Source organism: Brachyhypopomus gauderio, unplaced genomic scaffold, assembly GCF_052324685.1.
Source record: "Brachyhypopomus gauderio isolate BG-103 unplaced genomic scaffold, BGAUD_0.2 sc329, whole genome shotgun sequence".
Classification (NCBI taxonomy): Eukaryota; Metazoa; Chordata; class Actinopteri; order Gymnotiformes; family Hypopomidae; genus Brachyhypopomus; species Brachyhypopomus gauderio.
In genome coordinates, this window is record NW_027507150.1 from 1 (window position 1) to 17,142 (window position 17,142).

The 17,142-nt window shown below is 42.4% G+C and overlaps 1 long non-coding RNA gene and 1 pseudogene across 1 annotated transcript; one reads left to right on the forward strand and one right to left on the reverse strand.

Moving 5' to 3' along the window:
• Positions 1-178: 178 nt before the first annotated feature.
• Positions 179-1,629, reverse strand: LOC143504736 (transcription factor GATA-5 pseudogene; annotated as a pseudogene).
• A 4,321-nt stretch (positions 1,630-5,950) lies between these two features.
• Positions 5,951-15,427, forward strand: LOC143504734 (uncharacterized). The gene is made up of 2 exons (XR_013127651.1): positions 5,951-6,446; positions 14,785-15,427. It is a non-coding gene; the product is annotated as an uncharacterized LOC143504734 (long non-coding RNA).
• Positions 15,428-17,142: the final 1,715 nt, after the last annotated feature.

Here is a 17,142-nt window from a genome sequence, read left to right on the forward strand (position 1 = left end):
ACAATTAAAGATGATTAAATGTCTGTTTTTATGTTATCGATTAAAATGATATTATATTTTATTCCGAGTAAGAATGCTCAAAAGTTGTACTTTAAACTTGTTTGTAGAAAAAAGGATTGAAGAACGGGATGATCCCTTTATTATCCTGTTCAATTCTGCGATTTAGTCACATACGCACCTAGACTGGACCTTCTTCCGGTTAAAGCTCCTTGTCGCCCTTGAAAACTGATCATGCCACCATCGAAATGGCTGGGCGTCCAGGAGGAGGCCATGTCCGGACTCATGTAGGCGGCGTAAGGACTGGAGTAGGATCCGCTGACCGAGCGCACCAAGGCGCCTCCGTACTGCTCGGCCCGTCCACTGTTGCCCAACACGAGCGGGTTCTGGTAGGTCGGGTCCCTGCCAGTGCTGCTGCTTACGGGCGGACTGTGAGTGTAAGAAAAGCCGGGAGGAGGATGCGGACTGCCCCGGATTGAACGAAGTGCTGTCCGCGCCACTTTTGGGGCCAGGCGTGGTGGTTTCCAAGGCCGTGGGTCTGATGGGCGGATTCGCAGGTCTGTAGGTAAGGCTGCTTGGCCGGTACGCCGGGTGGTGGGCACGTAGACAGGTGAGCTCGCCGACGGATGGATGTAGTTCCCGGTGTCGTGGGCGTAAGGGGAAGGGTTGGAGGATAAGGCCAAACTCGAGTACATTCTGAGCACAAAAATCTACACACTCCGGGGGAGAAATAATCTCAGTGCAGTTGTCAATGTAAGTGAAGTTTCGTCCAAAGTCTTCCGTTCATTAGATTCTTGAACACCTTCCTGACGACAAACGGAGAGAAGAATAAAAACTATGGTCTCTATATTTCAAACAGCCTTACTATGCTCAATCGTATTATATAAAAATTGAAAACATTAGCAGGTGAAATCTGGGGTGGGGTGGTTTCAGTTGTTCATAATAAACAAGATCACATGCCGAGGTGATCTGTTATTTCACATCTTTTACATTAATTAGGGGTTATTACCAAACGGGGTGATAAATATAACAATACTACCAACGTGAGTTTAAAAGGATCACAGTGCACACACTAAATATGCCTATCTAAAATCACCTTGGACAAATCACAACCTTAGCCTTTTCGATCATTTTATCTGCAGAGTTTTGATTGATAGTCTATGAAAACGACATTAATGAGCACTCGTATCTTTGTGCACAGACATTAAGAATGAACCACGATTCCGGCCATTCCAGAACAATCTAGACAACAACCGTGTCACCAATAGAGAGTCGAGAGGGACCAAATCGAAAACATAATAGATAATCAAATCGTAACGATATCTCTGATACATATATTTTATCATTGGAAACGCAGATCACAAAAAAAAAACCATTGATAGCTGTATGCACAATGCTAATGCAGTTTCATCTAAGAGCACTCGTTGTATTATCTCACCAGATAAGGACGGTCGGTGATAAAGTTAGTATCCCTGGTTTCCAAGTGACTTGATTGAGTAGCAGCTCCGATGAAGCTTCCCCTTCTCTCTGGTCTCTTCTTAGCCCAAGGTAATATATCGTTAAAACCAAATAAATCTAGAGGAGGCTTAGTTAAAAGGCAAGGTTGTGCGCTTTCCTTGTGTGTTGCGACTTGTCACCCGTGCCTGCTCGGTATCAGGAGATAGCTGCGGAGGGCGATAATGCCTCATATAACTGTTCTCTGATTCGGTCTTTACTTTACTTCGAGTTATTTGTAACAGCGGGACCACGTGACGCGCTCCATAGGTAGGAGCCGTGGAGGAGAGGCGGGCTGCAGGAGGGCTGGGGCAGCGGGGGTATAGCAGTGTGGTGGGGAGGAGGGCTGGGGCAGAGGGGGTATGTGGTGGGGAGGAGGGCCACGACCAGCTGTGCCTGGAATCTACCTGAGAAACCTGCCTTTGCTGAATTTGCAGTGTCTCGAACTTTGCTTTTAGTAGCAAAAGTTAACGTTTAAATCTGATTGATCGGGGGACAGTTCAGATGTAAATAATCAAAAATAACAAAAACAAACAACGTTTTAAATGCATTAGCGAAAAGAGTCGGGAAAATTACAATTTTCTTACAAGCTCGGTTTATTTAAACGCAAATAATTGACTAATTCGCGCACTGCCGATTCTATTATTATGTCAGGGGGTTAATTTACCTGTCTTGTAAAATAAAACGTTGCAGTAAAATAATCTGGGCTTTCCAACGAGAGACACAGGACAGGTTTTATGGCCAGTTAAATCTGGATGAGTTCACTATAAATGCAGCAAGCAGATAAGAGAGGCGAGCAGAAGCTTACCATGAAAATGCAACAATAATCACCTAGCTCGTAGTACTCAGTGGGAGATATTGTTATCTTATTGGTATACTGTTTGAGTTTTAACTTTGAAAAAAATGTTGATGATAGTTTAGATACAAACAAATAAATATTTAGGCACATCCACTTTTGTAAGCTGGTGCTGTTATATTTATTATAAATTTAAGGTTATCTTGTGACGACAATTCTATATCCCCGGATAACTGCACATAAAACACTATTTCATTAGATTAAGATTGATGTTTTACACTTTAAATGAACGGATATATTTAAGTGACACTTATTTTATATGTATTTCCTGCAAGACAAAATGTGAACGTGAATTTTCTTTCGGACACGTTGGAGAGATTATCGATATTTTGGAGATAAACGAGATTGTTAAATAATTGTGTGACCTGTAAACGTGTCGCGCACTAAGCGCTTTGAGAGCACGATTGACCACACAGTGTCTGCCCGGCACTGCCATCGAGTGTTTGATCACCGCGGAGGCCGAAACAATCTGCGGGTTCAGGTCACAGTTAATATTCAACACTTCTTTTAATCAAGGACGCGTTTTGTCAACGATTCAATCACCACAGACGTGCCAAACTCTTCAGACCTTGTTCGCATTGAAAAACAAAGCTTGATTGTTGATGCTTAGACACAACTGTCACCTATTATTATATTCGGGATACACATTTGTCATAATACGAACTAGTGCACACAATCATTGGCCAGTTATAATTATTTAAGGGATTAACAAGGTAACAGACCTTCACAATAAAAGTGTGCGATATCAGGCACATGCAAATATATTTCCTCAATTGCCCCCCGGGGATGAATAAAGTTTTCTAAATCTGAATATATACAGATCGAAATACATATAGAAATAAATATAGCCAAGCATAATAATAATAATAATAATAATAATAATAATAATAATAATAATAAAACTTGTTAAATGTAAAAAATAAATTATTTCAAGGAATAATAAAAAAATACCAGATTTCACGGCGAACTACCAAAATAATAGAGGAAGACTTGGGCATCTTAAAACATTTTAAGACACGCCAAGAATTCGAATTAATGATCCAGAAACGAACAGAAAATCCTAATAATAATTTTTCTTTGTCTGATGTTATGCGTGTGTGTCTGTGTGTGTGAGCGCGCACGAAGGTTTGTGTGTTATAGTAATATTTGCGTGTTTTTATTTGGTGATGGGAATAATATTGAGAAACGGGGAAAACTCTTACAGAATCTGATGAAAACTTTAATTGCAAATTACTGATGAGCACTTCATTGCAAAACTACCCAGCGGTCACTGATGCTGAGGTTAATAACGTCACTCTTCAAACCAACAAAATACACATTAATTTGAAATTATGTACGTATGTGCCTAATCAGACAAAACGATAATTCTAATAACAACTGAAGGGGAAACGATTTTTAAATCCAGTCTATTCATTTATTCAATTGAATTGAGGAGCAGATCAATGAATTATCGTTAAACAGCTACTCTATCTTCTCAGTACACAAACCTGTATTTGTGAATCATAATTCTTTGGCTGTTAAGATAAAGATATGTCATATTAGGTTGGCGATAAGACACAAGATGGGCCTTCACTACGAAGACATATCTTAACTGGAGACACCTGAAATGAATCAATGAAAGTGAAATACATTTACTACGATTAGGCTATAACTAGTAGGTTAATAAATTAAACTTATCATTTTATTTTATAAAATTTGTGTTGGTCTCAATATATGCATTTATGCTGCTAAGATTGTATTATCACAGGTAAATAACAAGGTTAATAGCCTACGATTAACGGTGTGTGTTATTGGGTAGGGAGCGCAATTATTATATCTAGCAAACTAAATATTATAGAAGATATTTTGCAACATGTCTTTGAACCATTTACTTAAACATTGTGATATTAACATAATCGTGATCGTTCCCTGAATCGGAATGCGTGTTGGGATGGTATCTTAACCTCTACATTTCACAGGCTACCAAACGCTGGGGTTAAGGCGCTGTGTAATGGTCTTTCAGGAGTGAGTTGGTGATCCAGTGCTTATGAATGAGGTGTCTCCAGAGACCTTCTCCGAGTCTCATTACGATGTCCATCAAGACGCTCCACGCCACCGCGAGAGGGGGTAGACAGCGCGCGCCTCTCCGGTCAGTCTCTGGTTAAGTAAATAACATACAAAGTGCTATCGCTGTATTCTAAATCCCATTAATAAAACTTATGTATATTTCAAGAAATGTTCTGTCTTTCCTAAATTGTCTAACCATTTTTAGGCCTGCAGCAGTTATACATATTACTGTCAAAATTCCCATAGTGTTACAGTGTAGGCAAATTAGGTCTGTGTGGTTAGTTATCTTCTACTTTAAAAAGTCTGAAGGATAACATGCTAAACTTTTCAATGTGTTCACAGTCTCTCAGACTGATTTATGTCACTGTATGCCTTGGCTTTTGATGCCAAATGATGAATTTGAGATCTTTACTGTTTGTGAGTCGTTGTCCTGGAGTGTTTGGGGAATTCTGCCACTAGTTTCATACATAACCTCGTTTATTTTGGTGAAATTGCTTCACTGGGGTTTGTGAGTCTTAGATGATGTGGATGCACGTTTGAGATTAAGGGTTCACACTGTGATTTCTATGACGCTCTGTTTGTATCTTTATAAGATTGCATGGCCATGATTTGGTTGCTGTTGATTACAGTAAAAACGCCTTGACATAACGATGAAGGCACAGGTCACACTCTTGTATCGAGACATATTCTCCGATAATGAATGCGACGTAACTTATGTATGACGTAACAACGTTCTTCTTGCGTATGTCCTGGGCATTTATAAGGGACCATCGTTACTATCATCCGAATCTTTGGTCTTCCCTGCACTTTTTCTCCTAGTCTGCAGTACCACCCCCCCCCCCCCCCCCCCCCCCCAACCCCCCCAGTGTGTGTGGTGTATTCCAGGAGTCCAGTGGTGCATCGTGGAGAGGCCGGTGCAGGCTGGGGAATGCGTTGCTGGAGTCAGGCTAATCTGGCTGAGCGGAGGGCTGGCTCCTGTCTGCCTGTCTGCCGTGGCCCTATCTCCTCCGTTCTCACCCCCTCACTCCCTATCTCTGCTTCTGCACTGGGGCACAGCAGGGACACACACACACACACACACACACACAAATATAAACATGTGCACACACACTTGCACAAATATATAAATATGACATACACACACACTTAAACATGCAAGCACACACACACACACACACACACACACACACACACACACACACACACACACACACACACACACACACACACACACACACAACATTTAAATACCCTTCATATTTGTTTTCCTATAGAACACTAACGTCGGCTGTCAGGAGGTAAATTAAGGAGCCCAATCCACATCATCGTGTGTGTGTGTGTGTGTGTGTGTGTGTGTGTGTGTGTGTGTGTGTATGCATGGAAATGATGACTTCACCACTCTGGGAATAATGCACAAAGTGCAACACCTAAAGCTGACTGAAAGTGCACGCAGAGCAAGGAACACTGAGAGCTGGGAAGCTCTCGCTGCCCATGACCGGACACACGGTCCCACCTCCTCCAAGGTCTTCCATCCTCACGCTCGGTATGTACAGACTCCACCAGCCACAGCTACTTCGTCTTTATGTAAAAGCAGGCGAACAACACATCAGGTGGTACAATTGGTATACAACCAAACACTTTTATCTCTCTGTCTGTGAATAAGAGTCAACAGTCAGACAGCATACAGGGGGTTGGTACTGAACTGAAGGAGCTTACCGCAGCTGTGAGGCCAGTCTGTAGTTACACGGGGCAACACTCGTGTGTGTGTGTGTGTGTGTGTGTGTGTGTGATGGACGCTGCTCAGACAGGCTGGTTCTTAGGTTCATAGTGCATGTTTTACGAGCATACTGTGTTGTTCTTGGCAGAGGAGATGCTGATTACAATTGGTCTTTACTATGTGGCCAAGAGTGACTTCAGGAATTGTGACAGTCCTAACATACTGTAGGACCTGTGTCTCCAACAGGGGCGTATGGAGAGACGGGACACCCCCTTGGTTCAGCAGGGTGGGGCTGGGCAGACCGAGGGCATTGGCAGGGGAGTCAGTGGCAGACAGGTGTGCCATAAGTGACAGCAGACACACACACACACACACACACACACACACACACACACACACACACACACACACACACACACACACACACACACAGGAGAGGTGGGTCTACAGAGTGCTATTTGCTTAACCCATGGACGTAGTTTTGATTTCACAAGTGGGGGGGACACAACCTGGGGGTGGCGAACTGTTAAGCGGGGGGGGGGGGGGGGGGGGGGTGCTGCATGATCCTAGTGCTAGATTTGTCGCTATTTGGATATTGGTTTTTTTACCGTTAAAAAGTGGGGGGGGACATGACTTTGTCACTACTTAAATATTTGGTTTTAACTGTAAAAACTGGGGGGGACCAAAACCGGCTTTTGAAAAAGTGGGGGGGACATGTCCCCCCCGTCCCCCCCCCAAAACTACGTCCGTGGCTTAACCTAGCTTTTTAATAACATGCCTAAAATCTTGCACACACATACACAGACAAGCATAAAGAAAGTGTTGCAGGAATGCAAAATGTGGAGAGGTGAAATAGCACGTGTGTGTGTGTTTATTCGTGCGTGGGCAGCTCAGTGAACACCGAGCTCGTGCAGCGTCTTTCCACGATATTGAACCCGGGCGTGGACAGTGTCTAACCTGATTGCAAGTGTACAGGTTAAACCCGACAATCATTTAACCCAGGCCCAACACTGCTCCTTCAGCCACACCGTCCAGCTCCGTCCAATAGCAGCTCTCTCCCCACACCTCTCAGTGCAACCGCACACAGAACCGCGCGGGAGATAAGCCAGAGCGATCCGGATGTCAGAACAGATACGGCATAAGATATCTATGAGGGACAGGGACTCCTTTAACTGTGACTGAAACCCCACGACGCCACCTCGTTCTTTGTTTTCTCTTGAGCCGAGGAGGTCTGGCAGAAATTGGAGCATTTCGTTGACGTGTGGGGGTTGGATGGTTCTGGGGCTGCTCTAGATGTTGGCATATCTAGATGTTTAAACCATATCAAAGTGAGGTTCCTCAGCACACCATGCCATGTGCTCAAGGCCCTTGGATTATTATAAACAAGCGATAAAGACAAGCACGTTTGTGACGTTATTGTTTTATTGCATAAAGCAGTCTGAAAGTCTACGACTGGTGGCTGAACAGGCACGGTGATGATGCTTTTGGTTCTGGACTGTGCTTGTGGATCTGGCAGGGTGGGATCTGGCAGATGGGTTTTGGTAGTGTGTGTATGAACTGCCACAACAGAACCACAGGTTGGAGAACGTATAATGAACGCTGGGAACCAGCTGCTTGATCTGCCACAGCATCAGAATGTTGCTTAGAAACTGCTTCCCATGTTCTTTTAGTTTTACTGGACCACGTTTTGGTAAAGATTAAGTGGTTTTCTGTGATGTGGGCAGCAGCAATGAAAAGTTAAATAGGGTGTAAAATATCACCCCTTTTGAAACCATAAAAAGCCCATTTACACACTTCATTTACTCCAACCACACTCACACACGCACTCACACACACACACACACACACACACACACACACACACACACACACACACACACACACACACACACACACACACACACACACACACACATACACGTGTACGCATTAGCAAAGCTCTACAAGCAGCTGTCAAAGGGCCAACTGCTCACCACTAATAAACTACTTATTTACAGAAGGTTGGGACTGGGGCAGCTATTGGAAAAACACACCTGTGTGTCTGTGTGTGTGTGTGTGTGTGTGTGTGTGTGTCTGTGTGTGTATGTGTGTGTGGTTGAGTCACTGATGAGCTTATTGATCATGGTAAGTATCCTTTGGTCACTAACCTTTGAGAGCTTTGTCAGTTACAGTGAACAGTAAGAGAGCAGTAAGAGTGTGTATGAGGGAGACGGAGGGAGAGAAAGAGAGAGAGGGAGAGAGAGAGGGAGAGAGAGAGGGAGAGAGAGAGGGGAGAGAGAGAGGGAGAGGGAGAGAGAGAGGGAGAGAGAGAGGGAGAGAGAGAGGGAGAGTGAAAGATTGGAGGGGGGATTGAGACACAGGCTGACTTACATAAAGTTACAATTACACTAATGCTTCCTTTAAGTTTTGTATTTCTTCATATTTTAAACTGATTATTAAACATATTTGTTTTGAATCTCTTCGTTCTGTGAATTGTTCAATGATTTTGAATTGATTTTGGGGGCAGTCATAGCCTGGTGGTAGGGAACTGGTCTTGTGACCGGAGAGTTGTGGGTTCGATTCCCAGACCTGAAGCCATGATTGAGGTGCCCTTGAGCAAGGCACCTAACCCCAACTGCTCCCCGGGCGCCGGGCTAGGGCTGCCCACCGCTCTGGGCACGTGTGATCCACAGCCCCCTAGTAATCACTAGTGTGTTTGTGTGTGTTCTAACTGCACAGATGGGTTAAAACCAGAGGACAAATTTCGATTGCGATGTAAAAATCACAATTGACAAAATACGGCACATTTACATTTTGCTTTGCTGTTTTGGTCAGTGCAATAAAATGGGTTCCACCTTTAATCAGATCAGATTTAATTTCACTTTCACAGTGAAGGACTGCAATGGAATACAAATAAACAGCTGAGTCACACCAGTCATATATATATATATATATATATATATATATATATATATATATATATATATATATATATATATATATATATATATATATATATATTTCATGACCATAGATAAATCTCTTCTGTTAACATGTAAAAATGAGAAGATACACTGCACAAAGAGTCCTCTAAGAACCTCCACATCCTCCCTGTGCTCTTTCTTGTGCCTTTCTTCATGTGGGTGTCTTGTGTTCATGTTATCTGGAGAACTTCAGACCGATGGGATGTAAGGAGCTTGTGTGATAGCATCGCCATGGTGAGCAGCTTCATCTGGGAATAGTCCACACTAGCAGCTAGAAGGAAGAGAAAGCAAAGTTCAACACTGAACACTGTTGTCATTTCAACCAGTATTTCAAAGATACATTTAAAGGCATTATAAGTTTAGCCTAAGTGTATTATGAGTGCTAACCCAAACAGATTTACGGGGTCCATACACTGATATGGGCCACTTATTCCATAAGTCAGAAGTTTTATACTTCAGTAATTTTTGACAGTTGATTAAGTTGAGGTGATTAGAGGTGCTGGATTCATGACGAAATGATGGGCATCTAAGCAATCAAAATTAAAATACAAAGTACTATAATGAAATCATACTGAGACCCAATTATGTTTTGACTTGTAGGATCATCTGTATTAGTAAGCAAATTAAACCTTGCAGCCCCCACACACCCCAACACTCACAGGAAAACCTTCACCTCTCTGTGGATCACATATAGATAGGAACAGCTTCAGGCCTGCTTCATGAACCTTTGTAAGCACAATATTCTCACAACGTGTAAGTACAGGTCTATTCCAACACAGCCACAGACAGCTGTGCTGAGATTAGCTGAGCAGAGCACGTGTGTTATCACACTGGATCGTCTATCTAATGTAAACGCCTCTCGTCACACACGCTATTCTGCTGACTCACAGCTGTAAGCGCTGTGGAATGCTCAGGTGTTAAAAAAAAAAAATACACGTAAATGCACTCAAATACACACATTGGAGAGGGAATCTGAAGTACAGCAGCCTTGTAGCATTGCAACACCAAAAAGCTGTGCAATAATCTATACCTGCCTGTTAGTCTCTTGATTCAATCTGATATAATCCACAAGAGAGATGTAGATGTAGGCTGGCCTGTTTTGATCTGCAACAGGGTGTACAGTGTGTGAGAGTGATGGAGGTGTGTTTGATACTGGGGCCTACAGGGAGTGTGTGAGAGAGTTTCAGGTCTGTTCCACACTGGGGCCTTCAGGGAGTGTGTGAGAGAGTTTCAGGTCTGTTCGACACTGGCGCCTACACGGAGTGTGTGAGAGAGTTTCAGGTCTGTTCCACACTGGGGCCTACACGGAGTGTGTGAGAGGCACATTTGGAATTTGATTTATTTGCTGACTATCTTTCCAATCATTAGCAAAGGAGTTACACAAGAGTTATTGCCCCAATCAGCTTTACCTTACTAATAACGCTGAGGAATGACAATTCTTATCCGTTATCAACTCACACACACACACACACACACACACACACACAGTAACCCACCCCCTCCACCAACTCTTGGAAAACTAAACAATCTCAAGTCTATACAGCTGAAAATGCTGAACTATTAACACAACACATGCTACAAACAAAACAACTGAACAATTTTTAAAGCTTAGATATTTGTCACAAATATTCTTATACTGTATTTGCATACTAAATACTAAAATGCACATTCTAACTTTAAACGTTCAATTGATCGCTTTATTCATTGGAATGTCTGCAATTTAACTACGTATAAATTGGATTATACAGGTCTTTTTTTCTCATTGTGCTGAGGTAGCAAGTTATTTAGACATCCATTCATTATGCTAAACTAAACGAAGTTAAATGGTTCAATCTCACCTTCAGAACACGTGTTAAAGAGTAATCATGAACTCACCAGGCACGGACGTTGAAAAAGTTCAAAAATGCTAAACGTTAAGGTATACTATCTCCGACTTTAAGATGAAACGTGTCATTGACTTTATTGCCGCTTTGTGAGTTGCTTTCAAGCTTCTCTCATTCACTTTCACACGCTTTAATTTATAGGTGACGTACTTCACCTTTTTGTGTAACGTCAATTAATCATTATCAAACGTGGCACTAAATCGGCGTAAAATTGGCTAATTCTGATGTTATCGACATTAAGCAAAATGTCATTTAAATAATATTACTATTAAGGCCTAACAGACGTAAGGCGTAAGAGGAAGATCTGAAATGAATACCACTTTCACCTCTTTTTTTTATTTGTTTATTTTTCTCCGTGGCAAATGTATGCAAAGATTAGTGAATTGCTAACTGAGGAAGTCAGAAACATTTATTTAGAAACAATTAGATGGGAAAACACAACATACTGTGCTGCCAACTGGTCAACTTGTCATATTATTATTATTTTTGACGAATTACTATGATTTATTATTATCATCGTTATTATTATTGCTGTTACCGACGCTATCGATAACTGTCAAAACATTGTCACATCAATCTATAGTAACTGCACAAATTAAACAAAAATATTCACAAGTTGCTCATGCCATCCTAATTTTTTTTCAATTGTCGCAGTTTCGAGAAAAATCGAAGATACTGCTCGTTGCTGTATTATTATTTTGTTTGTTTGATTTGGATACTTTAAAAACAAAATACATTATGAATTACATAATTATATCATAATGAGTTTCTATTTTGTTTAGGCTACCAGAAGACTTGTCCACAAGCCGCGCACAGTTCTCATTTTCACTGGTCAAATTATTTCTTATATGAAAATGCATAAATGCATAATTAAATGGAATACACAACTTTATAATGTCGTACAGTACTACTGTAGTTAGGATGCAGTACTTTAAAGGCCAAATCGATATCATTCGTCAATACAATATCAATTACAATACTAATCGATAATCATTAAGAATGGCGCCTTGTAGAATAAGAGCGTGACGCCTTCGCGCCTCTCGGTAATAGGCCGGGAATATACAGGCTAGACACGTTCAATATTATATTAAGAAAATGAACGTTTGACGGTTAAAAACAACGGTGTTACTGCGCAAAATACATATGGATACAATAATTTGCCTTATGATTGCCTTCAGAACAACTAGTCTAAAAATATGATCACTACTATGACTAAGCAATATTTACAATATCCAATGGTGATCCAATGGTGTTTGTGGTGTATTCCAAAAAGAGGGTTGTGGAGAACGCTTGGGGAGTTTTTAGCTTTGGTAGCTACAATATTTCTAGTTACTGTTCAAACTAAATATTGAACTGAGAATAATGTTCCACAGACAGCCAGAAACAAGAGTAATTAAACAGTGATAACGCTGATTTACACATCTCTGCATTATATTACCACAGAAATATATTTCCACAGACAATACCCTTCATGAACCACTAGATGGAGGACTTACAGTATTTACCCTGTGTGTGCCATTAATTACACTCTCTCTCTCTCTCTCTCTCTCGTGCTGACAGAGGCCATTAGAGTGCTTAGCTAAGTCTCCAAAATTATATTAGCCAGCACTTCACTAAATAACCAAACAAGCCTTTTTCATCAAATCACCTCCACTGAATTATAGGCTATTATTGGACGCTAAGCAGCTCGTAGCGAGGCTGTGTGCTGTGTGGACGCTTTGGTGGACAGAAGGAGCGACACGCTTCCTCATACCACATCAACTTAGTGTTTCCATTTGATTCATTCACCAACCTACATGACACACCATCAAATTTAAACTGTCCATTTGAAACATTTCCAGTTTTGGGGTGAAATAAGCTAACCGAGCCAAACAGTAAGTCTGTGGATTGCTCTATTTTTAATGGGCATAATAGCTTCTGTATGCTACAGGTGGGACCAGTGCAGGATGTGTCTAAGATGTGTCTTACATACTATAAATGAAGAAACTAAAGTTCTTCGATCTTACAAGAGTGGGGAGCAGTACCGTTTGATATCTGTTAGCCGAACGTGGTCGATCAAGCAACGACTTCATATCACAAGTCATATCACAATGGCGCGAAGCCGACTTTGAACGGTCAAAAAGCAGTATGCATTTAGAAGGCCTGAAACGGCATCGACAGATCGATTATACGTGTTTTCTCAACCTCTGTTAAGTATCTCTTCCCCTTTCCTCTTCCTAAGACGTTTGGGAAATACCTCCGATTACGTGGAGAAAATGATCAAGGGAAAATCGCAAGACAAAGCTGGAGATCAAGTATGAAAACGGATAGCATCGCCACCATATGAAGGAACTACTAGAACCGGCTCAAGAAAAAAAATGAATCGTTGTGCATGGTCAAATAATGATAAAAAACGCTTATCAGTGAAAATAAACAGCTCCAAGTTATTGCATACTGTATTTTAAGCATTTACTTAGCGAGAAAAGGCTCGCATGGTAATGACGGGCATCGATCCGCGTTGCTTTAGGCTATTAATGGGAGCCGCTCTGCAGCGCTAATAGGGCTCCGCTTATTCTGTAGAGGTTTAATTAGCCTGCCGCTGAAAATGTGCTTAGCGCGCGCCCTGCCATTCGGCCCTCACGGTGGGGCAAAGGCGCTCATTTCACGGGCGGCTGGGACTTGGGAAGACGACGAGGCCCTGTTCGTTCAACTAAAGCGTTCATTAGAGGGCTGGCGAGGCGCGTTTGTCCACCGCGTGGGCCTGGGCTCGCGCGTGTCCTTGCGTTTACCTGTGCGCTCGTGCATAGCGCGGCAGAACGCAGAAGTTAATTAAGTGCCACGTGGCCTCAAAAGGTCTGATGGAAAACGGCGCGAACTCCGTGATTACGAGCTGCGCGTCCTTGTTCTCGCGCGCGCGTTCACACTACTTCGCCTCCCTCAGCAAAACCGAAAATGAATAAACAAATTAATAAATGACACCGACACCGGGGGACGCAGAGCGGGCACAGTGGCGCTACACGCGCTCCCCTATTTTTAATGTCCCTCTCGTGAAAAGAGTAATTTATTCATAGAGAGCAGATTAACTCAGGCAGAGGCAGGGACTTTATTTCCCCAAGTTCCCCCGGGGCCCTCACGCCTGACTCGTGTCATATTTACTGTGTAATTGATTTTTAAGCGCATTCTTCATCTCGTTTGCTTTTGCCTGCGTCTCCACCCACAGGCATTGATCTCGCCGCACCCCTCCCTCCCCTTAAAGGGGGCGCTAAAGAGCTTTTCATCTTTCTTCCTTCTTGCTCTCCTTCTTGTTCATTACCTCATATACCAGAGAGAAAGGGTGCTGAGGGTGTGGGGGTCTGAGCTGAAGTGGGCATGGATGCTTTGATTGCAAGACATCAAAAAGTGCCAGAGTGCTATGCTACGTGAGGAGGGGGCCGCAAGGGGGAGGCATCACTAATCAATCCATGGATGCATTGTAAAATCAATGTGCTGTATAATTAGGGCAATCCAAGGGTAGAAAAAATATCTGCACTGCACTTTGGCTTGTCTGCAGTCACAGGCTACAATCTACCTGGCGTTCACAAAAATCTCTCTCTCTCTCTCTCTCTCTCTCTCTCTCTCTCTCTCTCTCTCTCTCTCACACACACACTCACACACACACACATTCTGTCTCTCATTCTCTTTCTCTCTCATCATCTTTTCCTCTCTCGCTCTCTCATTCTGTCTCGTTCTCGCTCTCTGTCTCTCTTTCATTCTCTTTCTCTGACTCTCAATCACTCGTGTTGTTTTGTGCCATTGAAAGGTGTTCATATAGTGTATGTGCAGTGTACTCTATGTGATTCCTGTGTACAGGATGCCATGATGCCATCAGCAGTGCTCGTGCCACCCATGCAGCTGTGGAGCGTTTCAGGGTTAAAGAGACTGGGCGAGCCAGTCACCTGCACTCTGCTGAACGTGCTCACTTACTGAAGGATCACGTACTGAAGACAAGACAGATTATCAAGAGACCCTCAGATAACCAGGACCTGAAAATGAGTGCAGTTCAGTCTGGGCAGGGCAGTGTCAGGGAGGTGACAGTTGTAATATTGCAACATGGCGGATGTAATGTGGTAACATGACATTTGTAATGTAACATGATGGTTGTACTGTTGTAACATGATGCTTGTAATGTTCTAACGACGGTTATACTGATATAACATGATGGTTGTAATGTTGTAACATGACGGTTATACTGATATAGCATGATACTTGTAATGTTGTAACATGACGGTTATACTGATATTATGGTTGTAATGTTGTAACATGATGGTTGTAATGTTGTAACATGATGGTTGTAATGTTGTAACATGACGGTTATACTGATATAGCATGATACTTGTAATGTTGTAACATGACGGTTATACTGATATGATGGTTGTAATGTTGTAACATGACGGTTGTAATGTTGTAACATGACGGTTGTACTGTTGTAACATGACATGTAATGTTCATTTGTCCAGTTACTCATGATCCTCTGAAGCGAGGGATTTATTACATTACATATAGAAAGGACTGTGATTCCTGCAGGATTCAGTCTGTATGGATGAAAAACCATGTTAAATTTGATATTGTGCATTCTGTCATTCGTGCCTTGTTGTTTAACTGCAATGAAACGAATTAGCTTAGAAGTCTAGACATATTAAGAATAGGTTACATCTCACTGGTACACTTGAAAGAATGAACACTGCAGTTCTTAATATTGTTCAAACCCGGTTTTGCTAACTAGTCAGTGTCCATTACAGGAGAACATCACCCATTACTGAAGACTATCCTAAATGAAATGCAGGTAATGAAAATGCAGGTTAATGTATTAAAGGTCAATGTGTTGCTTGGTGCAGGAATTCTGAAGGCGTATTGCTGAAGTGGCATGTAATGGTGGTTTGCTGCAGTGATTTCTGGGCTGTTGTAAAAAGGTCTCCACTGCAGGCACTCCCCTCAGAATGCAGCAGGACACACAAGCCCTCCTATTGTGATGTATATGTACTTTTCTCTCTAATGGAAACCTTCCTACCGAGCATAGGGAATGAGTCGATGCACAGATGCGGACACACTCTGGCACGCACGAGCACACGCTCACACACGCACAAGCGCACGCTCGCACAGACGAGCACATGCTCGTACACGCAGGCACGTATGCGAACCCACACGCACGCAGATGTGTGCACACAAAGCATGCGTGTCAAATATAAGGATAACAAAACATTTCCGTTTGTATTTATGAAAAGCGATTCACGTCAGCAGAAAGGCAACATACACACGAAGAGAACAATATCATCTCTTACTTTAAAATCCACTGAGGGAAGGAAAGCGTGATTAAACACAGGCAGCCCTCCTTACCCTGTTCTCCTTCAACCCACTCCAGTCTGACACCGCAGGTCTGGGGACCTACATCCTGCTCAATATCCACTAGAGGGACCCCAGAAGTAAGTGAGGAACCCCCAGAAAATACATGAAAGTGTGAATGAGGGATGAACGGAGAAGAAGAATGGAGAGTTGAGCTTCAGCCAGGGCTCATATATATGTAAAAAAAACACATTTTTGAAGAAAATGGAATATGCAAATTTACAATCACATAGGTGCTCACACACATACACACAAAAATATCTGCCTTTTCTTTTATCTTCCCACCTCTGTTTATCAGTCTTTCCTAGAATGTGACCCTATCCAGGATATAAATATAGAGCTTAAGCAAACGGTCAGTTTTGCACTCGTTTTAGCTTGTTAAATTTAGAGGCGTTCGACTGTGATGATACGTTATCAGCTCAGCGATACGCACCTGCTGCCACGTTCTCAACCTGCAGTTTCAGGATACGGCCAGTAGAGGGCGACTACTAACAATCGCAAAATACCTACTGGGCCCTTTCCATTTTAATGGGCAAGACCTTAGTATACAGAGCACCCATATCTAATAAGGTCCTTACTTACGATTTCTTACAATGTCACTTAAGGTTGCTGATCATTAACTTGCTCTGCAAGTGGGAATGAATGTAAAGGATGCAGACGGAGGCGGTGGATGACGTAGGAGAGACACACTACTGCTGCTTGACCCTTCGAAAGTTAATGTGATCTAAAGTAGCGTGTAAGGAAATAAAGGGCCCTTCGGATTAGGTCATGATAAAGGGAAAAAGCAATAGAACGCAAAATTGTCTCTTATGGGGAAGAGCGTGAGAG